The 27,011-nt window shown below is 39.0% G+C and overlaps 1 long non-coding RNA gene across 1 annotated transcript; it reads left to right on the forward strand.

Annotated features, from left to right (window-relative positions):
• Nucleotides 1-17,667: 17,667 nt before the first annotated feature.
• LOC144019518 (uncharacterized) lies at nt 17,668-26,281 on the forward strand. Its single transcript, XR_013283693.1, has 3 exons — nt 17,668-17,786; nt 17,918-17,987; nt 20,949-26,281. It is a non-coding gene; the product is annotated as an uncharacterized LOC144019518 (long non-coding RNA).
• Nucleotides 26,282-27,011: the final 730 nt, after the last annotated feature.

The following is a 27,011-nucleotide window of genomic DNA, read 5'->3' on the forward strand; positions in this document are numbered from 1 at the left end:
ACGATATATTGCCGTATCGATTTTTTGAGCACACCCCTAGTTGACACCAAGTGATTATTGTGTTCATTCAAATCAATTATGAAGAAACAAACTCAGAAATATTTTCCCAGTATTCAAAGTCAGAATACTATCTCTGACAATGCTGCGGTCACTCAATCAGTGTCAAATCAAAGTCACCATTTTAGCTAGCAGAAAGGGTGTGAACGTATGTTTGTGTGTGTGGTCTTGTTTGCCAGGAAAACAGAGGAAATGGTCTGTGATATTGTGGGACGCACAGGTGTGTCCAAGTTGAAAGTGTCGGGCCTTAGTGGATGTGCTGTGGGGCGGCCCCTTGTGATGAAAAGTGTCCTTGTTTAGCGCGGCCGAAGCCCTGAAATTAAAAGAGGGTGTTGACAGTAAAAGTTAGGAAGCTCATCAACACCTCTGCACGCGCACGACAGGAAATGAAAGGCAAAGATGAATGACTACAGGTAACATGCATAATTTAACTTACTTTTAACATTTGCCATTTTATGCACGCACTTGAGGTGATCACTCATTTGCAGTGCAATGACAACATCAGGAGAAAAGTCAGTTGGTTGCGTCTCAGTCTGCAGGGAAAACGATGTTTGTTCCAAGTTCCCAAATGTAAGGTTAGCAGATTTGAGTTTTTGATTAGCCTCAATGGTCTCAAGGTACATCAATTTTATATCACAACTATTTTCTTTAACGTGAGATCTGACACATTACAAGGAAAGGAATTGATGGCTCCCTCTGGGAAATTTACATGTCCAGCAGCAATGAGAACAGATAATAAAATAAAAAAAATAATTCAACCAATCAATAAATAAAGTTATTACACCAGAGATTGAATTAATAATAATAATAATAATAATAATAATAATAATAATAATAATAATAATAATAATAATAATAATAATAATAAAATTAAGAATTCAATCAATCAATAAATAAGGTTAAAGATCAGTTATTGTCGGGGATCAAATTTAGTTGAAGTTAGGAGTAGAGTAGTACTGGGCTGTATCCAACATTCTGCCCTTCAGATGAAGTGAAATTAAGGAACCCAAATAGAAAAACTTATCTCTCCTTTATTTCTTCCTACTGAAAATTCTTTGACATCTGCCAAAACTTTAGCAATTGTTATCATTGACAAAATATTATCTTCGGTAAGAAGTACAAATACAGATTGTAGTGATTAATAAAAATAAATAAATAAATAAAAAAAGAAAAAAAGAAAAATAATAATAATAAATCACCTTTAATTACTGTAATTGCCGGACTATTAGGCGCACCTGATTATAAGCCGCACCCAGTACATTTTTAAAGAAAAAAGCATTTTGTACATACATAAGCCGCATCTGACTATAAGCCGCATGTGCCCACATTACAAGATGAGATATTTACAAAGAAATACGGTACACAGAAAGAGTTTTCAAAGGTTTAATATTAATATACCTTAGCTTTTCTTTCCAAACAGTAGCTGTGACGCGGCAGTGACACAGCAGCAATACGGTAGTACGGTACGGTACGGTACGGTAATACGGTAGTAACTAACAGGGCTGGTTAAAAATAACATACCGGTAAAAGTCACTGAGAGTGAGACTTCTTGTATTTTACATGATGAGGGTCTGTTCATGCTCATTTTTATTCATGCACAAAGCACCAAGTTACATTAAACTTGCATCTTCCTCGACACATATATTCCACCTGCCTCACTCTTGCCTTTTCTGCTAGAGTGCCCCTGGCGGCCGTCAGAAAAAATACATACGTATATTAGCCGCATAATTCTATAAGACTCAGGGTTGAAAGCATGTGAAAAAAGTCGCGGCTTATAGCCGGCAATTACGGTAGTATAGTAGAATTATGAATTGGGGGAACCAAGACATTTTTAAGCTAAAATAATATTTAACAATATACATTATGTAAGTGGTGGTCAGAGTACAACACCTACTACCCTACGTTTTCTGGTAAACAGTCACGACAATCGGCAAGTACGTACCGGAATCATCCATTGAATCAAAGTCACCATTGATTTCTCTTAATGTCTTTTGCAAAACAAGATTTCAGTGTTTACTGTGACTGCTTCTCAAAGTCTTCAGCCAATCAGCAATGGCCGCATAACTTGAAGAAGCCAAAAGCTCAACTTTTTGGCTTTGTGACACATTTTAACTTGAACATGAATACATCAATAATACATCAGCAAGCATGGTGCGCAAGTTGAATAACCAATCGTAATATGCTTCATATATTTTATAATTGCTGCTAAAAAATTGATCTCCTGTACACCCAGGGGTCGCTTTGTTTTCGAGATAAACTCTGGGCAGAAATCAATGCAAATATGCTTGGTTTCCCGCCGCACCCGAACGGCCCCGTATGAATGTTCCGAGCTTCAGAACCACTCAGTGGATTTTCTCAACGGTCACTGGAGACGTTGGGGTTGGCAAGGTCATTCTTCCTGCTTGGCTAGCCACACGCGCACGCACGCACTCACACACAGGTGCTCATTGTTCAGTCAGACCGCTATCAGCCTACACGCCCCTGGCTATGAATCAATTGAAGGGAGAAAGAGAGATTGAAAGTCAGAGAGAGAGAGAGAGAGCTCTTTTAAGTAAACAGGTCTCCGTCTCCGGTCAGATTTATTGGCCTGGCAGTCGACCCCGGCCGTCCTATGCTTGAATGGGTTAGCTTGATGCGTTGTGGGCAGAGGTCGAGGGGCTGCTGACACCGGTGTCTCATAAAAATGTTAATTGGCTGCGAGTAGCTAAAAACAGGTGAACTGAAGGTCACCCTGAGGGAGCGGGTCATTGTTATTTCATGTAAATAAAGTCGCTGACGGGATGATTCATGCATAAATGCATATTAATTGCATTAAATTTCATTCGGCTTGACTCAAACTTGGCAGGGGGCCATCCTTGAAGATTATGTAACGTAAATCATTATAGCTTTTGCACTATATTTTTTGATTAGAGAGGATCCCAAACATTTCATGATGACTATCTATGGCAGGGATGTCCAAACTTTTTCATTTGAGGGCCACATACAGAAAATCAGAAGGACGCGAGGGCCACATAATGTTATGAAGAGAAATTGTGTGTAGTCCTAAAAATTGTACAAATAATTTATTTGTGCTTTTGCATATTTAGAAAAATGCTACAGTATATAAACCAATTTATTTGTAATATGGCAGTAGGGTTATTATAGTTTTGGTATTTTTTATTTTGTTTTGAGTTTTGTTTTTTTTAATTTAGTTAGTTTTAATTGGTTTTCAGGGTGGTTCTGTTAGTTTTTTATTAGTTTTAGTTCTTTAATAAATGCTAGTTTAGTTAGTTTCAGTATTAGATTTATTTTTTTTAATGTGTATTATTGTGCGCAATATTTAAAAAACACCATGAGCGCGACGTCATTATCCGGTTTATATCAAAATAAATCTAAATCTAAAAATCACATTTAAAATCATTCCCAAAGGCTCGTGCATTAAATCAATTACCAAAGACTAAAACCAAGGACATTTTTTGCTATAATTATAGTTAGTTTTATTTTAGTTAGTTTTGTAACCATAAAATGTAGTTTCAGTTAGTTTTCTTTTTTTACAAAGCATCATCATTTTTATTTTATTTTGTTGACGGAAATGTTTTTTTTTTAATTTTAGTTTTTTTCGTTCGTTTTAGTTCACTAAAATAACCTTTAATAGCACCTGTGTTTTTGTTTTTATTTTATTTGAACTGAGTCAAATGCCATTTTTAGCATATGTCGCGGGCCACTAAAAAATGGACGGAAGGGCCGCAAATGGCCCCCGGGCCGTAGTTTGGACACCCCTGAACTATGGTGTCGAAAGATTTAGCTTCTACCCCACCAAAGGTGCATGTAACAAATAATAAATATTCTTCCACCATAGGCCAGCAAGATTTTGGAGCATTCAAATTGTCTGTGCAGAACATGAGCACGTGGTGACGATATCAAAGTCAACACTGGTTTATCAATTTTGGTGCTTAGAAAAAGTAGAAGGTGTCCATTATTGTGAATCTGTTCTCAGTATTTCATGGGCTCATTTCCTTAGGATGACTTGATGAAACATGACAGAGACACTCAGATAATGACACGGAATTGTGATATTTCAGATGCGATTTCTCCACTCGATCATCGCTCAATTGCACTCAGAATTATCAAAGAGATTTTTGGTCCGCAGTGACACATCATCTTTCACTGACAGCCAAATCGATTCCATGACACGAGTGGGTAATGCGTGCGAGCGCACTGATTGAGTCGCAGACAATAAGAAGCAGCCGCAATCAAATCTGGCCGCGGTGATTCCTATCAGTTAATAAGATGGTGAGTCTGCCATTCCACAACTCTATTTTTCCTGAACAGCACCACTCACCCTGTGAGTGTCTTTTGATTGCAAGCGCAATATGAATGAACTGATAATCAGAATATTCCATTTTCAGAGTAGAAACTGGAAAACAAGCACAACAGAACGGCGTTAGTGGTTTTGCGTTTCTCTTTACACAGGATTAAAATGTTCAGATCAGCCAATGAGAGCAGAGGGGGGGAGGAATTAGGAAATATTTGATGCCCACGACATTCCAAATCACACGAGAGGTCAATTCTTCAGCAGGATGGTGCTGTTCTTCCAAATCAAAGTTTTAGGAAAACAATGTGGTCCAGTCCAGTCATCAGACATGAACATTATTGAGCATATCTGAGGCCAGATGAAGCAGGAGGCTTGGAAAATGAAACCAAAGAATTTCAATGAACTCCGGGATTCCTGTAAAACTTCAACAATAAGTTCATTGAGTCATTGCCATGCCACGACATTTGGATGCAGTCCTACAAGCTCAGGGGAATCATATACGATATTCATTCTTTTTCGTTATGTTCTGATGTTATTATTGAAGGATGACCGTGTATTCAAAACAATAATTTGTAAAGTCCATTGTTTTTGTGTGTGACAAAAAAAATCAGCCCTTTTTCCTAAATAACTCATTCACTCCCAGCCATTTTCACAGAAGCAATCCCGTTCGCTTTTACTGAATTTTGACTGATTTTGCAAGGCCCACAGAAAATTGCGCTCAATTGCTATAAAAGCATGGAACCTATCAAAAGAAAGATTGAAGTCTCTTCTTTTATCAGCAAAAAAGAAAAAAGTATGTTTTTATCTGTTTCCGTTTTGCAGCAATTAGCATTAGAAGAGAGCTAAGTTTCGTCAGTTTTCACAAATCTATTTAAAATTTTAAGTAATTTAGCTTTTTTTCTAGATGGCCTTGGTTGATCTCCTTTGCTCTGCTGCCACCTGCTGGCCGTTTGTGTAATAACTACCATTTCTGCCACCGTTCTTTGGAGTTGAGAGGCTGCATCAAAGCCTTCTGTATGCTTTAGCATAAAAAAAACAAAAAAAAACGTATAAATATGTCTTTGCGACACTTAAAACATAAAAAAAAAAACGTATTTACACGTTATTGGGAGCAAATGAGTTAAAAGATAAAATTAGATGAATAATGCAAACGTATTTGTGTATATTAGGTACAATCTAGAAACCTTTCATAAATTAAATCTGATTCCAATGATCAACTGCAAGTCCAGTGTTGTTCCTTTTCACTAGACAAGCGACAAGACTTTTATCAAGATGTGTATCTGCCTCTATATTTTCCTATACAAAAAGCAGTCCATTTACCATAAATAGGTTCCGAACCAAAACGAAAAAGGAAAAACAGAACTACAACAAAGCATCGCTTAAAGAATGAGTTTATGAGAGGCAGAAAAGTACCAATTCACAATCGAGGCAGAAGTTGAAGAGCAGAGGCCTCGGGTGACGGCCGACTCGATATTCAGATACTTCACGTCATGTCAGCAAGTGAATTTCTCAACCGTTTTCTCTGACGATCTACGCCTGATCATTTTTTCCGTGCGGCATGAGCCAGTTTGTGGAAATCTGCTAGCAAGACGACTATCGGACAGGAAGGGGAACGGGATCGGTTTGTGGTCTTATGTCCAGGAATAAATTAGAGATGACAGGACTTTGATTCAAATGGTATTGCGTGCCTTCCGTTTATTGATCAAAGTAAAGAAAGCAGGCCTTCTTCCTCTTATCTTGATGAATGCAAAGCAATTTTGTTGAGCTCCAGTCAATATTTGACCATTTCTGTGATACAGTTTCCACTTGCAGCAAGGCTAATTCACTTTGTATTCTAATGTGACCCCGTCTTCATTAATTCCACTGCATTCTCCTAAAGAGACCTGGTGAGCTTTGTTCGGACTTGCCTGGTGTCATCACTCAGCCTGCGACACAATGACAGGACCTCTTGTCTTGTCCAGTTGACTGGAGGTGAACCTAATAGTTGGCCGTGATGGATGACATCTGACAGAGGAGTGACAGCGACTGAGGGAAGAGCGATCGCACTCCGCTCGTATGCCGCTATCACCCACTGGCGAGACACTTTCCAGGTCAATAAAAAGAAGAGTATAGATTTGTGCAAGCCGGCGTCTTTGTCGGTTGGGGAAGTTTTATTAAACAAGAGTGTGGATGAGTGTGACCACTGCCTGGGGGGCCATAAAACATTGGAACGTGCGAGCCAGCGGGTCAGCAGATTGAATGCAGCCTGGGAAAAGCCAGGCCGAACAAACCTATTAGTAACGCACCGCATCGCACTGTGAAGGTTTTCGAATATCTGATCCCTCTCATGTATATATTAAGAAGTTGACCCAACAACAAGCACAATGTTGTTGCAACTTTCAACTATCACACTGCAAATTTAAGCAATCACACCGAGACTTAAACACTTATATCAAGCCATAAAGTCTTAATGATCTTGTTATGAGAATTATTTACTATACACGAGCAGAATTTCCAAGATTATTAATCTTTTTTTTAAGATTATTTGTCTTTTATTTCTTACTTAGTTTGTAAATCCTAAAATTGGTTAATTTTCACGCATAATAAGCTAAAATGCTCTAAGAGTCTATGTTCACTAAAAAAATCAGATATCTAACCTAGACTTTAGTCTTTAGAATTTAGTTAGTTTTAATTAGTTTTCAGGGTGGTTGTTAGTTTTTTTCTTAGTTTTAGTTCTTTAATAAATACTTAGTTTTAGTTTAGGTAGTTTCAGTATTACTTTTTTTTTTTTTTTTAATTTTAAATGTGTATTACTTGTGCGCAATATTTAAAAAAACACCATGGGCTCAACGTCATTATTCCGGTTTATATCAAAATAAATGTACTAAAAATCACATTTAAAATAATCCCCAAAGGCTCATATATTAAATTAATTACCAAAGACTAAAACAAAGGATATTTTTCCTATAATTATCGTTTTATTTTAGTTAGTTTTGTAAACATAAAATGTAGTTTTAGTTAGTTTTCTTTTTTTTTCTTTTTTTTCTTTAAAAAAAAAAATATCTTCGTTTTTATTTTTATTTTTTTATTTTTATTAAGTCTTTAATTCTAAAGACTTAAATGCTTATATCAAGCTATAGCCTTCTTTGTCTTGTTTTGAGAATTATATACTTTGAAAGAGCAGAATTTCCAAGATTATTAATCTTGTTTTAAGATTATTTGTCTATAATCTACCTTGCTTCACTGTGCTTGGGTCCTCCAATTTTTGCTTTCACACGCCACCATGCAGTCAGTCGCAAAAAAATGCAGATTTCACAGTTTTGCCATAGATGGTTTGCTCCATGTCAGCCCCACCATCATTCAGAGGCGCAGAAATGTCACATATTTGTTTCTGGCACCTAAAAAAAAAAAATGTCCACAGAAAGATTTTCTCATGTTGCGTTCCTCCCTCGACGTACTGTTTGCGCCTACCTACCAAACGAGCTGCAAAAGCAATCTTTGAAATTTTTCTCATGTTTAATAAATCACATCGCCAGTGTTAAATTAATCTATTTGCGTCTATTCATCCCAGAAGGTGCAAAATGAACTGCGCAGCAATTTAGCGCATTTGGCAGATGCAATCCATGATGGAAATTTTGTTTGGGCCTATTGCCTCATATTTGTATTATACGTAACAAATTTAAACCATTTCAGCCTACTGTAATAATAAAAGAGTTTGCCTCACTGTTCCAAAACTTTTAGAGGACATCTTACAAATGTTCCATTAAAAAAAAAAACACACATTTTTATAATGACATTTTCTGAGCTCACAACCACAACATAAAAAATCGAAGTACCAGAATGCTCATTCCTCAGGCCGGCTAGTCGGGTAGTTTTTCTTGCCTGTATCATGTAAACTGACGACCTGCTTATTTTTCTTGCTTCAGAGCACAGATAGTATGTAGCACTGAGTCGAAGCCGCGCAAAAACCTATTAATCATCGCATAGATTGTTTTCACTCGTATGGGCCGAATGAATTGCGATGTTTGTTTAACATACGTATGATGTTGATTTATCTGTGCTTGTCACGGTATGTGTGGTCACGTGCAAATGGACAAGAGATGACAACATTCCGACATATCCCTGGAAAAAAAAAGGGACCTCACCGAAAAGCGGGGACATTTCTGAGGTACCCACTTGCTTAAACCTCTTTTGGAGGGTCAAGACTTGATTTTAATGGTTGGGCTTAGGATAAGCAGGATTGAGGTTATGTAATAATTTGTGATGGTTGAGGTTAGGGAAAGGTTTTGGGAAAGGAAGTATGTTATTGAGAAGTACCTGCAGTGCCGCAAAGGGTACAAATATGATAACTGCAATTTGGTTTAGTGTTGTTCCGATACCGTTTTTTGGCTCCCGATACCGATACCCAGCTTTGCAGTATCGGCCGATACCGATACCATACCGATACTTAAGGTTTTTTTTCCTCAACATGAAAAAGCTGTCCTGCCATTGGTTCAGTGCATTCAAGGGCCAATAGGATATCTTAGATCGGCATGCAGTGAACATGTCATGTATGTTGTGCACGAGCAAGACACAAGATGCTGCATCCAAAATCCTATATTAGCGTTGGAATTAATGGTATCGGCATGTTACTTGTGAGTAGTCACCGATACCACTGTTTTAATGCAGTATCGGCACCTCTGCCGATACCAGTATCGGTATCGGAACAACACTAATTTGGTTATTTGTAGCACTATTTTTTTGCAAAAATAAACATTTTAAAAATTTCAGGAGAGAAAACAGTTAAACTGATGAATTATATGATGTTTAACAGCTGTACAGACAATGTTTGAAGCAACAATTGTCATACCTACCATCCATCTTAATCCTCAATATTGTTATTAGAGACTGTAGGTGGTTTATATGCATTGTTGTTATGTACAAAAGCACAATATTGTGTGTGTGTGTTTTTAGTATGAGCTCTCTTTTTTTACAATATTGTGATCTTTTTTTAAATATCGCCAAAGCCCTCACAATGTCGTGATAATTATCGTATCGTGAGCTTCATATCGTGATAATATCGTATCGTGATGTTTGGATATCGTTACTTCCCTAACTGATACTAGGGCTGGGTATTGCCGGCAACCTCACGATACGATACGTATCACGATACAGGGGCCACGATACGATACGTATCGCGATACATATGTATTCCACATAAGACACATTTTATTTCATTTTAAAAAAAATAAAATATAGGAAAATTGGTACACTGAGACACGTGGCATGTTAAGTTTCTAAGTAATAAATGTTGATATTCTTCCTCTGCTTTCATTTTTCTTAGCAAGACACAGTGTCCAATCACTGGTGAGCTATTTTTGCGTTAATTGAAGGCAATTAACTTCAAAGACGCTGCTGTTTTTTTATTTTTTAGGTACAATGCAAGCTGCAAAGGCAAACGTTAACTGCCGATTTAAAGTTCACGAGCAATATCGATTCTGACGCCTGCGTATCGATACGTGTATTGTAATGAGGCCCGCAACGATATATTGCCGTATCGATTTTTGGAGCACACCCCTAAACAACACTGTTATTTAGTGAGATTATGGTGTTATTAAAAGGTGACTTAATTCACTTAAATTCTCACTGCTCCGAAATGTACTACCAGCAACTGTCAAATCTTGACACTTTATTGCCTGAATTCGACCAAATTGTGCTGTTGCACTACAAAATGTCAGAAAGTAGTCTGCAAGTCTTTTCAGCTTGGAGAGACTTCAGCCTTTGTGCGACCCCGAACAAGATGATTGGTTTTGAAAGTTAATGGATGAAAGTTTCCGAAAGCATAAAAATGTAAAACTTCCTGGTTTAAACACAGAATGTGAAATTAATTCATGATAACATTTTCTAAATTCTTCTCCTACCCGTCTCCTCTCATTCCATTTATGTTTAAAAAACAAAACAAAAAAAAACGCAAATGGTGCTGTGAATGCAAATGGATTTTTCATAAGCAGACAATGGCCTTGATTGCATACCTTGCCTTTTGAGAGTTTAAGGCTCGCAAACATCCTTGCACATTGAAATGACACTTAGTCAAATATTCGCTCAAAAAAGCATGCTGTATTTTCACAAAGAGAGAAAAAAAAAAAAACTAGACATATTTCATACATGCCAGGATCTTCCGATCAAAGTGAAACAGTAGTCGGAGGAAGTGATTTGTGATCTGCGGTTTCAATCTTGCGCCCACAATAACGTTTTCCTTTAGTGGAAGGCCCTCTGTCAGTGTGGCCGCTCTCATTGGCTGATCTGAACAAGGAGCTTCTCTCTCGGCCACAACTTCGACCCCCTTCCCACCCGTGTCCCTTATGGCGAACTGGACGCTCCTGCTGAGTGATGCTTGGCTATGAAAGCGTGCTGTGTGTGTGTGCGTATGGGTGCACACGCAGGAATGGGTGTGTGCGTGTGTGTCTGGATCAACCGCCATCTTTACCATCAACCAGCACATTTACTGGTCATTTCTCGTCGTTGGTTTTGTGAAACTGATTCAGTCATATTCTGTCAAATAGCAAAACTAGCAAAGCACACCACACTTGTCAGATTTACTTTTCAGTTCACAATTATCAGCCATTTTGGCGATAACATAAAAGCTCAATAAAATACACTTGGATTTGTAATTAATAAAGTCAGAATATGTGAACTTATTCAAGGGATTGTTTAAAGTATCTGTTAGTGATAGACCGATATGGTTTTTTCAAGGCCGATACCGATACAGATTATTTGTAGTCAAGTTGGCCGATAACCGATATTTCAAGCCGATATTCATTTGCAGTAAAATGGGGAGGGGGGGGAATTCTTTCAAACTATATATAATTTCTCACTGAGTAACAAATTCATGTGAATGTAGCTCATTTGGGGTTTTTGTTAGGGTTCGTAAAAACGTTTCAAAAAGATTTTTGCGGTGAAAAATTGTGTGAATATGTTCCAAATGTGTTTACGACAAATAAAAACTGACTGCGAACATCTTACAAATCCTGATGAAAACCCCAAATTCGCTACGTTCGCAAGTATCCCCTGCTCAGTGAGCTTTATCGGCCTTCAGATTCAAAACATGGCCGATGACGATATTTGTCAAAATGCCAAATATCGGCGCCGATAATCGGCCCCGGCCGATTATCGGTCTATCCCTAGTATCTGTACTCAAGAAATGTGCAGAATGTAAATTTGAAGCCTCTTTTGTTTATTCAGCATGCCTCCCACTGATTCATGAGACCAAGGGTAAGATTTATTCAAATCCAAATAGCGGGTCAGGATGAGGATTCAGGCTAAGGTTGTGTACACTCTTCAAAGATTGCCTGCGCTGTTGGTGGTGTTGCTCATGGTTTACTTAAACTGAGGCGCTTTTAGGGCCTGATTTATCATGGTGTCAAAAAGGTGGCGCTATACTGTATAGTGCAGTGGTGTCCAAACTACGGCCCGGGGGCCATTTGCGGCCCACCGTCCATATTTTAGTGGCCCGCGACATATGCTAAAAATGGCATTTGACTCAGTTCAAATAAAATAAAATAAAATAAAATAAAAACAAAAATGTTTGGAGATGGTCAAAGTAAGAAGGGAGGGTGTCAAAAAACACAGGTGCTATTAAAGGTTATTTTAGTTAACCAAAACTAACGAAAAAACGAAAATTCAAAACAATTTCGTTAACGAAATAAAATAAAAACGAAGATGCTTTTTAAAAAAGAAAACTAACTAAAACTACATTTTATGTTTACAAAACTAACTAAAATAAAACTAACTAGAATTATAGCAAACATGTCCTTTGTTTTAGTCTTTGGTAATTAATTGAATGCATGAGCCTTTGAGGATGATTTTAAATGTGATTTTTAGTAGATTTATTTTGATATAAACTGGAATAATGACGTCACGCCCATGGTGTTTTTTAAATATTGCGCACAAGTAATACACATTTAAAATAAAAAAAATAAAAATACAAAAAAGTAATACTAAAACTGCCTAAACTAAAACTAAGTATTTATTAAAGAACTAAAACTAAGAAAAAAAACTAAAAACCACCCTGAAAACTAATTAAAACTAACTAAATTAAAAAAAACAAAACTCAAAACAAAATAAAAACTAAAATGAAAATATCCCTACTGCCATATTACAAATAAATTGCTTTATATACTGTAGCATTTTTCTAAATATGCAAAAGCACAAACAAATTATTTGTACAATTTTTAGGACTAAACAGAATTTCTCTTCATAACCTTATGTGGCCCTTGCGTAATTCTGATTTTCTTTATGTGGGCCTCAAATGAAAAAGTTTGGACAGCCCTGCCACAAATGTTAATTTTGTGCAATCATAATACATCTTTTTCAGAGCAGTTGTCCTTTTGATTCTTCAAACATGTTTTTTTTTTTGTTTTTGTTTTTTTTTTTTGCAGCATCTGCATAAACAGTTCCAGAATCCCCACAGTACTCACGTCAGCCAAAGTCAACACGCATCTCTGCAGAGCTCTGAAAGCGTCCTCCTTATTGAGGATGGCACGGAATTGCCGTAGCACTTAAAAATGACTTACAGCCGCCGTTGCACAGGAGCAGAAAGCTGCGGCCTCTGTGAATGCGTGCGGTCAAAATGGACACTTGGGCCGTCGTTACCCGCAACAGGCAGCTGGTCAGCGCCGCGTCTAACCCGACGATGGCAATCAATGTCCTGGCAAGAGGGGGTAGAAGATCATCGGATACAGGCGGCCGGCGGGTCTTTCACTTCCAGCGGCCCTCTTTGACTGATCACCCGGGAAATGGAGAGCAAAGGAGAAAAAGGTGACGCCGAGGTGGGCGTGTCAATGAATTTTGAGCGTTAAGACGAATGAGTGGAACACAGACCTTGATACTTTGCCACCTTTAATGGGATTTTTCGACTCACGCACAGCTTCACTTTCAAAGAAAGGAACTGCAGAGTTGAAAAGTTTTGTCATAGGTGATACGACATGACTCCTTCTTGTGACTGGCCCAAAGTCAGACCTGACAGTACTGTGTCAGAAAATTAGAATATTGTGATAAAGTCCTGGGCGGCACGGTAGTCGAGTGGTTAGCACGTCCGCTTCCCAGTTCTGAGGTCTCCGGTTCGAGTCCAGGCTCGGACCTTCCTGGGTGGAGTTTGCATGTTCTCCCCGTGCCCGCGTGGGTCTTCTCCGGGTACTCCGGTCTCCTCCCACATTCCAAAGACATGCATGGCAGGTTAATTGGGCGCTCCGAATTGTCCCTAGGTGTGCGTGTGAGTGTGGATGGTTGTTCGTCTCTGTGTGCCCTGCGATTGGTTGACAACCATCCAGGGTGTCCCCCGCCTACTGCCCAGAGCCAGCTGAGATAGGCGCCAGCAGCCCCCGCGACCCTTGTGAGGAATAAGCGGTCAAGAAAATGGATGGATGGATGGATAAAGTCCTTTCTTTTCTGTAATGCAATAAAAAATAAAAAAAAGTCATACATTTTGGATTCATTCCAAATCAACAGAAATATTGCAAGCCTTTTATTATTTTAATATTGCTGATTATGGCTTACACCAAACTCTCACCAAAATCTCAAAATATTAGAATATCATGAAAAAGCATACGAGTAGGCTATTCAACGAATCACTTGAATCGTCTAATTTATTCGAAACGTGTGTTTCCAAGTGAATCCAGAATGTATGACATTTTTGTTTTTTTTAATTGCATTACAGAAAATAAAGGACTTTCTCACAATATTCTAATTTTCTGAGACAGTCCTGTACATCATTCAGAAGCTCCAAAATTGCATTGCCAAATAGACAATATGTCTCGATAGTTATTATTTCTGGCATTTAAAAAAAAAAAAGTTTAGACATGTGGAAATGATTCATCTTTAACTTCACCTCTCATTTGATGTTTGTGTGCAATCAGGTGTACACACATTCCTTGTGCTAGCAAACAGCTCGCAAATCAGGCCCAAGACTGCACTTCATGAAAAACAAAAGATAAAGTGTAGCACGCAAGCCACAGTGAAGCCTGGTGGCAGCAAGATCTGTATCAGTTGTGTAACCATCTGATACATACGCAAAATATTCCCCCACAATCTGACACATTTGGGGCACTTTGTCAGGTGTGAAAAATAACAAAATGAACTATTACTATATATATATATATATATATATATATATATATATATATATATATATATATATATATATATATATATATATATATATATATATATATATATATATATATATATTAGTGGTGTCAAAATTAGTGCGTTAATTTAAAGTTCCTTTAACGCCACAAATTTTTTTTTAACGCGCGATTAATGACCGTCCCTTACTTGGAAAGCCTGTCTGGGGGAATTCCAGTCACAATGCAGAAGACACGTCCATGTCAAAATTTAGCAGTAATACATTTTTTCTAATCATGCATATATTTGTGGAGATTGGGATCAAGTTGTATTTTACAATTTTTAAAAATGTGCAAAATTTCACAAGTTACTTCATGTGAAAGATTAGAGAAATGCACTGAGCTGTCACCAATGTCTTACAAATGCAATCATGCCATCGTAGTGACGTAAAAAATGACCAACACAAATCAATATCAAACTTGTTTTTACAGTACAGTACATCTTTTTCATTTTAACTCAATTTTATGAATTATTATGGAATTACTGCATCAATGACTAAAAGATGCAGCCATATTTTTACCCCTCACCCCCACCCCACACACACATACTTTTATGTTAACGAGAGTATGAAAACTTAGGGGAAAAAATCTATATATAATTTGCGATTAATCGTGAGTTAACTACTGATTTCATGCGATTAATTACGATTAAAATTTTTAATTGTGTGATGCCCCTAATATATATATATATATATATATATATATATATATATATATATATATATATATATATATATATATATATATATGTAATATGCACACACTGTATATTCACGTCACCTTGATAAGTCAAACAAGTCATTATTTGTCATTTAGCTGAGACAAATGCAGGCCATGTAAGTAAGATTGACCCCATAAAGGCTCCAGTTCTCACCATCAATTCACTGGAGTGAAAATTACGAGCATCAACTCGTAACAGGCGTCATCATTTCACAGTCAGCGATCTTCACACAGGTGACTGCATTTGGCTCATTGGGTTGTTGCTATTTGATGCACACCGGTGTGGATGGAAGCACCTGCTACTCAACTAGCTCTGCACCACTGCTCACCTGTAATAAGGGATGAATTAAATAGGCTCTTAACAAGCATCTGTGTCTGATAGCTGATGAAGACATGGGGACGGGGGGTGGGGGGTTCTTGTCTGTCCAGGGAGGAGTTCTGGGAATGATTCCAGCAGTGGCGACAGATTGTGTTTGCTGGGAATCGGAGGGCAGATGTGACAAGCTCACGGCAGGACAATGATCACTTTTATTTCTTCAGGTGTTTTCCATCTCAGAATGTGTACATTGATCATCACGCCATTTCCGTGTTACCCATGTCAATTGAATCCGCTATTTTGCTTTAGAAATAGAAGTTAACAGTCACCTTGTAATGAGAGCGCTAGCACCACACTTCTGATTGGTCAATCATTTGTAAAAAAAAATAAAAAAAAAAAAAAAAAAAAAATAAAATAAAAAATATTTAAAAAATCCATGCACACATGTGGACTGACATGTTTGAAAAAAAAAATTCATTCACCCAATTGTGAGGTTTCGGCCCGGCGCCAGCAATATTTTCCTCAGCGTTGATAAATAACGGATTAAAAAAATGCAGCCTGTTGTGTAATTATTATTTAGATCGCTGGCTGTGTTTCATTTGCAAGATTAATGTATCATCTTCAACACAGTATCAGTCACGTTTATATTAAGTAACAACAAAATTATTTTCTCATATTACAATAACACGCCATGTTACCTATCCATGACCTTATTTTGGACTATTGTTTAATATTGTTGGCTCCAAAAATGATTCATGCTGAATGCTTTGTATCTTGTCCCACACTAAAAACCATTATCTTCTGGCATTTAGAAATTCCCCGTCTAATCGGAAAAATAAACAACAACAACAACAACTACATTATCACCAGCTCATTTAGAACATTTTTTCATGTTAGTTCACAACATTTAGCAAAGCTGTGAAACAAATTGTTTTGATAGCATAAAAGCATAAGTTCATAAAATATTCAAACTATTGTGCGCAGAAAGCTTGTTTTTCTCAAGTTGATTCTAAATAATTGAAAGTAAAAATAGATTTTTTCTGTTTGATTTCAGTCTGTACTTTTTTACTATATCCCTTGAGTGAAAGGGGTTGAATTCAAACTTCTTTCTTTCTTTCTTTCTTTCTTTCTTTCTTTCTTTCTTTCTTTCTTTCTTTCTTTTTAAACACAAGTATCAAGTATAAGTTTGTCATCTGTGGCGTCACGATGCTCAGGGACTGTGCGGAGTGCAGCGTTTTGCATCTCGCAGTTTAAGCTTTGACCACCAGGTGACGTCGTTGCGCTGCAATAAGCCCCCAGCCTGTCCAAGCGTGGTCATAATGTGGTCGATTGAGTCCCACAAGGGCCACATCAGCACTCAGGAAGCAACTACCGAAAGTGCCCCTGGCTGAGAGAGACTCCCTCCCCTTTTTATGCGCCTGCACGTGCACACGTAGCTGGTCACATTTACAAATTGCTCTTGCTTATGCCAGCTCTCATTACTCGCAGTTAAAAACTCGGTTGAGTCACACAGCTGTGCGCCTGCTTTCTTTCTCTCTAAATGTATCAAGAATAAAAGTTGGGAATTTGGATGGATTCATTCAAATATTCACCGATTTATTTCGGATTCACATACATCCAAACTTGAAATGTGAGTCCAGAGCATCGTGATATGATCGACGCCAGCAGCTAGCAAGCAGTTAGCGAGGACGAACTAATAAGAGCACAAGGAAGAAGATGGCGCTCCTGGCCCAGCTCGAAACACAGCAACTCTCTTGTCTTATTGCAACAGCACATGCACACCAATGATGCTTGTTTGCGACGCTGCTGTGTTTGTTGGATGTTGAGCGCGAGTGAAGAGGGGAGGGTGTGGATGTTTATACTTTGCATTTAAATGACACCCCAGACGGCATGCGTTTGCATTTGTAATGCGGTATATACTCCCTTTTCCTTTTGATCACTTTTGTGAGACATGAGAGTGTTTTGACTATAGTCCAGTGCATCTCAACATGTATGAAATTTGCACATCAAATGTCACGATTTAGTGGCACGATGCTTTAATGGACAACGAGTTTATTTTCTAATTTTTGTCAATGTTAGACCTCTTATTTTCTAACTTCCTCTTTGGGCGGAAGTGTATTTTGAAGGTATGCGGAAAGGTAGAATGACGTAGTAGACGGAAGTGGATTGAGAGCGCGAGACGTTTGAAGCAATAAAAATAGTTTCACGCACAACGAATTCAACATTAAAGATACTTAGCCCGGTTGAAAGTGGCAACAAGGTAAAGAATTAAGCTTATCTTTAAATAGATTTATGTTTGTGTTTACATTTTGAGTTTAATTAGCCTAAACGTATCTATAGAGGAAATGAGAATATGTTTAATTAATGGCGTCATGTTTGTTTTATTTTCAGCTCTTACGGTGTAAAAGGTTTATGCATGGACAAAGGAAAGGAGAATTCAAAAGAAAACTTCAGACCACCGGTAAAGCTTTATTATTTCAACCGACGCTACACCCACATTCAAACAAACTTTAATCTTTTGAAAGTTGATCCCACTTTTCCACTGCCACTACCATCATACCAAAAAAAACCACACAGTCAAGGTAGGTCATTGCCGCAGAACGTTTTTGGCAACACTTTTACCTTGTGGGTGGCTTTGCACAATAGCTTTTACGTACTTGATAAATGAGAGCATAGAAGAATCTAATTTCGGACAAAGCCATCACATCTTTGTGAGGAAACCATGTTTATGAGGTGCTGTGATTGATGACTACGGCTAAGTAGAAGTGTCAGTGGAATAACATTATTCACCTTAGCTCTTTCTTCTTTGGGCACCATGACTGTGCGTGTTATCGTCACTATCATTAGTCAACTAGGAAATGATGGCGATTTTTTTTTTTTTTTTCCCCCCCTCTCTGGAAACAACCTCATCTTTGATAATGTAGATGAGATATGGGATTCTGGGGTGGTAGTTTCCGAGAGATGATTGTTCTCTGGCTGAGCTCAAATGTAATTCCATTTGTTTTGTTTTTTTTTACCTTTGATGAAACAGGCAATTCCTGCTATAGATAAGAAAAATGCTTGTATCAGCAGTGCGTGCATACGAATTTCCCCAATGTAAATGCGGGGGAAATGAGTGAAAGGGAAGGATGGTGAGATAGAAGCCGTTTTCTGTGTGTCAGGCCTAACGCTAATTATGGTTTCATTAATTAGTGTATCTCCACGGCAACTCGCTTGGAAGGCTGCCACTTAGCTCAGCTCTTTCTCTCCTTAAAATCCCTTCTCCATATCACGGCTGAGCCCCTTCCCTCTCGTTTTACCCCCCCCCCCCATCTTCCGACCCAGCCCCCAATTTCACTCGGTTGGCTGTCCATATGTCTTGACAGCTCATAAGGCAAAGCAGCACATCAAAGCAGACTGTGCCTTGGTAGCCCTTAACCAAGTCATATTTTGCTTCAAATTACTTCCTGCGGAGAGGGAGAAACAAGATAAGGAGGCAAGAAAGAAAGAACAAGGAGGAGGAAACAGTGTCATGACAAGCAATGCTCCTCATAAGATACACTCGCTTGACTCAAATAAGAAAACGTTCTAAGATGTAAAAAAAAATATATTAAGGCAAGTACATTTATTTGAAACACTGTAATTACCCAAGTTCCTTTTGGACCAAACAAGTTGTATTAAATTTAGTCGTTAAAAAAATAAAAAATAAATAAATAAAAAGGTGTGACAACCTGAAAGGAAGTACTCAGGTGCAGGGAGACGGTTGGCCTCAAATGCTGCAGTTTATGGAACACAAAATCAGCAAAGAAATCTAGCAGAGAGAGAGAAAAAAAACTGAACACAAAGAGCTACACACTGGAGAAGAAAACAGAGCACTCAAAAATGGACAACTAAAGGCGCTGCACTTGGGAGGGGGGAGAAAAAAAAAAAGGGTGCAAGGCAAAACAAGGACTGTGGGACCGCTTCCATGCACAGGGTGTGACACTTGGGCACTGGGATGTGGCAAATGCAGCCTATTTATTGGGTGGGTAATTGGCGACAGGTGGACGCAATCAGGAGTTGGAATCGGTGATGAGCAGCACAGGAGGAAGGTTAAGTGACCTGGAATGAGAGTGGTGGTTAGTCTTTCAAATGGGCGGACAAAATAAAAGCAACACTGGCCCGCCTACTGCGGCCTGACAAGGTGCAAATATGTAAATGTAAACAACTCAAAAGTAGTATTAATAATATTTTATTTTTGGTTACGATTATGCCGATTTTGTAATTGTGGAGTGTAATTGAAATTGTAATTGAATTTTGATTAATTGCACAGCCCCCATGAGACAGGGAGAATGAATAAACTCCCAACAACATGAGCGCTGTTACAAGAAATACATCACGTAGATGACATATTTATAATGAGAATAATATACTAAATGCATAGTTTTTTTTCCTTTGGAGGGCTAAAGCCAGCATTTTTATGTCCGACAAAGTTGGCCCGACAATACTACGCCTTCTTGAGTTTTATTAGTGATGAAACAGAGTGGCTGTGTGTAAGGAAATGCCATTTCACACTCACATTCACTTCTCCCGCCCCGTTGCTTTGAAAGCAATTGCTGTTGTCAGACAAGTATTTTATACACAAACCAAATGCTGGCAGTGACATTGTCACACATCTAATTGTCTAATTGAGGGGGACCGTGTGAAAGTGCATGCAGTCGTGGCAATATTTCGCATGGCTGAGTTTTGTGAAAGGAAGGATAATTGAGGATATTCTGTCACGGCGCCAATAATGAAATTGTGCAGAATCTCTGTGTAAAAAAATGACTCAATGAAAGGACACATTACAGCCTTACTCTGCACCTGTGTTATTGTCCATGCTGCTGCTGCCTTTCAAGCAGATGGCACAGATTCAATTCCCAGCCATGGCCAGTCCCGAGGCCGGTTAAAAAGAAATGGGCGGGTTGAGTCTGCATGGGCATACGGCATAAAACTGTGCCAAACAGCAACAGCCTTACTCTGTGTAGAATGTGCGTTCTTTCATTAAGTATTCCAATCCTGTATGTGACACAGACGCGCATAATAACAAAATAGACAGTTGGGAGATTCGCCACCTGGAAGTCACAAACAACGGTTTTTAAAAGTTTCCTGAAAGGTGACACCATCATGCCACTGAATAACTTCTTCACTCAGGTGTCACTTACAGCCTGTAAAGTCTGAGATGTGAAACCTTACGACAGGACCCGTAAAAGTCACATGTCACAGTTCCACAAAAATATCTATTTACTGGAGCAGAACGATGCACATAAGAATACTGTGATTACCCGTTCTTAAGCCCCCCATCTCTGAGATTCATATTCTTGTCATGGTAGCATATTCAAACTCGGTGGCACTGCAAGTTGCTGCATAAATAAGTTGCTGGAGGGAAGGAAGACAATTAACAAGCTCTGTCTGCCTTTCCCAGGTCATCTCAACTCTTGAGATCTTGTGGCCAACGGAGAGGAAATCATTTTTGGGATCAGGGCAGACACCCACCTAGTGGCCTTGGACCTTGGACCATCAACACTCTTCAGCAGTTTGTGATTGTCTGCGTCTTCCGATCGTGTTCATGCACAAAATCGCTTAGTGTTTAAAAGGTCTATTTCATATATTATATCATCCAGTTCTCTGTGTGCCCTGTGATTGGCTGGCAACCAGTCTAGGGTGTCCCCGGCCTACTGCCCAGAGCCAGCTGAGATGGGTGCCAGCACCCCCCGCGACCCTTGTGAGGGATAAGCGGTCAAGAAAATGGATGGATGGATATTATCCAGTGGTGGGCATGCCATCCGTAATCTGTCGATGGCGGGCACACATTTTGTTCACAATTGCCGAATGACGGACGCTCAACATTCATTGACGCGCCCACCTCTGTTGTTATCCCCTCGGGAGGCAGTTCCGACACACAAGCGAGTAGCTGTAGACAGTGGTACGTACTTACGAACGTCCCTTCATACAAAATTTTCAAGTTACGAAACTCCTCAACAGGCAAATATTGCCTCTCGTTACGAAAGAAGTTTCAGGATACGAAAGGTAAAAATGCAGTTTGGGCTTGCTACTCGCAGCTCACAGAGTTTACTGAACGCAACATACTTACAGCTGCTCTGCCATTGGCAATTACTGGCATCTTCCTGGCATCCCATTGGCTAAGAGGGACCTGTACCGTATGTGTCCATAGATACATAATAGATATGTGTCTATGTAGTCCTCGTCTATGTAGTCCTCGTCATTCGCCCCTCGGGTCATGAGGTGTTTAGATCGCTTTACGTAAATGTATTAACAGCCGACGAATGTGTGCAAAAATTCAAACAATTGGTGATTGATGAAGGCTACGTTGCACAGTAAGTTTTTAATTGCGACGAGACGGGCGTTTTTTTTGGAAAAAGATGCCTCGCCGTACCTGAAGTTTCCATCAAGTTTCGGAATTTATTGAAAAGAATCACCCAGAAAAAGTGTTCGCAATTCGGGCGATCACTATGATGATGTTTGCCTTGGACATTTTCGAAGGACTGTTAAAAAAAACAAGGGCTCCAGCTGGAGGACTGGAACCGTTACTTGCCTTCAGTGCGTTGGGTGATCATGTGCTGCAATCAGGCATTCATGCGCGATAGTTGATTTAAAATTATGGAGGAGTAACAGCGGCTCAGGCATCTGATTCAGATCCCTCCTGGACGCCTCCCAGGAGAGGTATTCCAGGCATGTCCCACCGGCAGGAGGCCCTGGGGACGACCCAGGACACGATGGAGAGACCATGTCTCTCGGCTGGCCTGGGAACGCCTTGAGATCCCTTCCGGACGAGCTGGTTGAGGTGGCTGGGGAGAGCGAAGTCTGGGCTTCCCTCCTGAGGCTGCTGTCCCCGCGCGACCCGGACCCGAATAGGCGGTAGTAAATGGATGGATCGATGGAGGACTAGCAGTATCTTGCTATGACCTTATGGAGGCTCAGAGTTCCTTAAGTATCACTGATATGATTCTGAGACTTCCCCAGGCAAGTCGGGAGACTTACAGTTGTCCCTCAAACGTGTCCTAGACCTGCCAGACACCTCACCAGACGGTTTCCCGGGGGTATCCGAAATGGATTCCTGAGCATAGCAATTGGTGTTGAGGTTCCTCTGAGTACCACTTAACAAGCTCACTCTATGTCTTCTACCGACCTTGTACTTTTGGGCACTACCCAATGCTTGTGACAACAGATGAGGGTAGTTGGGAAGATTTATCAGAAACAAAGTCTCTATTGCCAATCATTCCGTCTTTCAAGAAGCTTGAACTCTTACTCTTACTCTTACTCTTACCACTTGAACTCAAGCAGTACTTGCCTGCCAAGTCAGAGGGTGTAACCACCCGTCTCCGACGAAGAGCCATGCAAGCCCATCTGATCTGTTATCATCTGTTCATTATTTGAGATAACCAACCTTAACTGTATTAATAAATTAGCACAAGTAATTGAAACCAAAATGAGGACATTATATAGCTAATGACCTGGCAAAAACCTGAAAAAAAAAAAATGGATGGATGGGAACTGTTCAATGCGTCCCTCAAGACTCCATTAAAACTCCATCAACGAAAAGCAGCCTTGTTTTACAATGCCCATTACTATGGCGCAGCTTTGTTCAAAAATCTCAGCATCATATCACATTGAGTCATTAGGCTTTGTTACCAGGACAACGGCATTGCTCGAGCATCTTTTTTTGTGCCAAAGGCAGTCAGCGCAGCAGCGCTGATTGCAAGAAAGAGAAAATGTCTCTATTGTTGAAAAGAAGACACAAACGGAGAGAGAAACCCTTCTGTAAATGACCTGTTGCCTGAAAGGCTACCTGGGCGCGATGGTTGAGGAAAAAGGCGGCGTGGTGAGCCTGTCAAGTACAAAATGCTTTTAAATTCTCATCATCGCCATGATTCACTCTTCTTTCCCCCCCTACGATGTTATGTGAGAAATCCAACTCTGTGAGTTCACATCTTAGATAACAACCTGAATAATTGGCAAGTGGTTACGTAATATGAGCCGTATAAGTCCATATAGCTGTGCTTTTTAATTCACTGCAGTGGTGGAATATGCAAACACACAGTTCTAATCCCCTATAGGTCTAATTAAAAGACGATCAGCCTTTTCAAAATAACGCCCCAAGGGAATACTGTGTAATCATGTATTAACAGAGCGATTACCAAAGAAATAAAGCTCAATTTGCATATAATGGAAGCTGACTTTATAACACACTCTTTAAAATCTTTTTCTTGGATTGTTTGCTCAACTCAAAGTTTCCTAAACTACAAAAAAGAAGATCTCAATTAGCTGGTAAGTTTGTAAGGTTAAAAATGAGGACTCATCGCTGAAAGTAAGCAAAATGGGGACAATCTGGTATATTTTGCTTATGCCAAAGAAACCATATTCCATTTTACACAATGCCAAAGGAACCATGTTATATTTTACAAATTCATATTACAAACAAGAATATTTAGATATATAGTAAAAGCATGTCAATATAAAGAGTAGGAGAATGGCGCTAACAACAGCAGATTGTGAACATAAGGTGACATTTCTGCAAAGCGCAGTATTAGCCAACTGCATTTGCATACAGGAGGAAAAAGAAAGTCCCATTGGGTGGACTGTGGGAGATGACTTCCAGGTAGAAGTAATAACTGGTGTGCTATATAGACTTTAGCGTATCATTTAAAAGCATGTGTATAGAGAAAGAAGACGAAGAAGAAGCTGTTTGGAGGAACAGAAGCAGGCCGACAGACTCTTAAATTATCAAGTCAAGCAGCTCCAGGGAGTTCTGGATTTTGCCAAGATTATAAATCGCTAAATGCTTCTGAAATCAATTTAAGGCAGACGCTTTAATTCAAATTACTAACAAGGCAAGCACATACAGTATCAAATCTATTGTGTAATTGAATAGCGAGGTCATTTCTCCCTGTAGGACTGCCTGAGTGCTATGATTCAGTCTAATTCATTTGCGATGTAAAGTCCTTAAGAAAAACTATTTTGTATCAAATCTACTGACAATGTTATAAACTCTCAAGTAGCTCAGAGACTTTTTTTTTCTAGAAAACAGGAAAAACTGAATAATTACTGATTAAATGTATTCACATTTTTATTTCAGTGTTAACCTGGAAATAGCCAAATTGATAATTGTGATTCACTCAAGGGAGTTCTTCACAATATCAATCTGGGATTGCTCCTCTGTGATTCGCTGGGGGAAAGGCGGGAAATTCTGTACAATACTTCAAGCTGATTGGATGAGGCGTTAACCTGTGCACGCCTACCAAACTTTTGTTTTGACCAATCATGGCAATGGATTTGAATGTTGTCGTTGGAGAACAAAAATCACGAACGTCTTTACCAGCTAAAATTGCGCAAAGTGCCTCTCACTGTTCTTCAAAAAGGAAACTGAGTAATTCTGCGAGAACAGAATTAATTGCAGCGTAAAATTTAATGATTTTCTTGACCGCTTATTCCTCACAAGGGTCGCGCGGGGTGCTGGAGCCTATCTCAGCTGGCCTTGGGCAGTAGGCGGGGGACACCCTGAACTGGTTGCCAGCCAATCGCAGAAGTCAAAATCTGACTTTGCCTATTATTTTAAGAAGTTATGTTAGCCATTTAGAGAACGGTATCGAATTGTTGTCATTGAGTCATTTTGACACTTAACTCATTTCTCCCAATAACATAAATACGTTTTTTTTATGTTCTAAGTGTCCCAAAGACGTATTTATGTTTTTTTGTTTTGTTTTTTTATGCTCGAGCATACAGAAGGCTTTGATGCAGCCTCTCAACTGCAAAGAATGGTTGCAGAAATGGTAGTTATTACACAAACGGCCAGCAGGTGGCAGCAGAGCAAAGGAGATCAACCAGGGCCATCTAGAAAAAAAGCTAAATTACTTACAATTTTAAATAGATTTGTGAAAACTGATGAAACTTAGCTCTCTTCTAATGCTAATTGCTGCAAAACGGAAACAGATAGAAACATATTTTTTTTCCTGATGAAAGAAGAGACTTTAATCTTTCTTTTGATGGGTTCCATGCTTTTATAGCAATAGAACACAATATTCTCTGGGCCTTACAAAATCAGTCAAAATCCAGTAAAACAGCCGGGAGCGAACAGGATTGCTTCTGTGAAAATGGTTGGGAGTGAATGAGTTAAGTGTCTCAGTTGCTGCTTGGGACTTCAGGGAGATCGGAACCTTGTTTCATACACCTGTGAGGTAGCCTAATTGATTCGGAGTAATAGAGAAGTGCTAACCTGCTCCTGTACGAATCCTTGCTGGAAAGTGATCACAAAGACAAGTTGATCGTTTCAACAAACGAATTGTTAGTCCTGAAAGATTAACGGGAGAAAAACAGTGCTAACAAATAATGTGTTTTATTGCTACCAGTAAAGTGACTGTGTTTAAAGATGAATTGGTCTCCACTGAGGGCTGGACATGATTAATTTTGTCTGCGATAGTAAGAATTTTATTATCAAAGTAGCTCATGAAGTCATTACTCCTGAAGCGTTATGGGAATTTGTGGATCAATAGAACTACAACTCTTTGTCAGTTGAGCCACAGGCTGGAAAGAAACCAGTGGTTTTTATTTTTCTTAATTAAAGAAGAGTAATGGCTTGCTTTGGCACTGCAGAGAGCCTTTCTATAGATTTGAAATAGCTTGCTAGGCTAACCACAATTCAGCTTGATGAGTGCAATGCCGGGTTCTCTATAGATTTTGTGAACCATTTATTAAAAGTCAGAGGAATGCGATACAAATATGGAATATGCGTCAGAAATAAATACCACTATAATACAGTGCATAGGACCAGCTTTTGCCAGTAACATTTGGTCTTAGGTCCATCATAAATTATTCAATTTGGAAAAGTACGTAAAGCATATGTCACGTTGTTGTATAACTTTAAAGGTGTCATCACTCGTTATTCTGTACTGTGTTTGAATTTTTTGACTAATGGGAGGGCTCCAAACTACTCAAATATGGTATACTTCTCTCTTTTCTGTGCCATACAACTAATTATGAAAATCAATATGGCTGCGTTCACATCCACGCAACATAGATTCAATCTTGATTGACCGTCATTTGTCAATATGTCCATACTTGAATTTTTTCTTATTCTGCGTGCAAGTTTAGAGCCTCTTCAGTCAGACCAAGCACACATACAAATAACGATGGAATTAGTGAACTGTTCAAGTAGACTTTCAGATTGATGGGTGTTCCCCTTGAATGGTATACTGTAGCTACATCATTCCTCTCCATTAAAAGACACTTACTGTTATTTGCGACACTCATAAACAAATAGACAGACAGACAGCTAGATTGATTACATGAAAAACAATCATTTATTTTAGCTGCAACTTACAGCATTTGTTTATACATAAATCAAAAAAGGACAATCACGTTACTTTTCATATTGAGGAGATGCAATATCAAACACGTTTTTCAAACTGCCGGCCTCCGCGTATCTACCAACACAACTCTTATTTAAGTGAACTAAAATTCTTAAACAGCT

The sequence above is a fragment of the Festucalex cinctus genome, chromosome 5 (assembly GCF_051991245.1).
Source record: "Festucalex cinctus isolate MCC-2025b chromosome 5, RoL_Fcin_1.0, whole genome shotgun sequence".
Taxonomy (NCBI): Eukaryota; Metazoa; Chordata; class Actinopteri; order Syngnathiformes; family Syngnathidae; genus Festucalex; species Festucalex cinctus.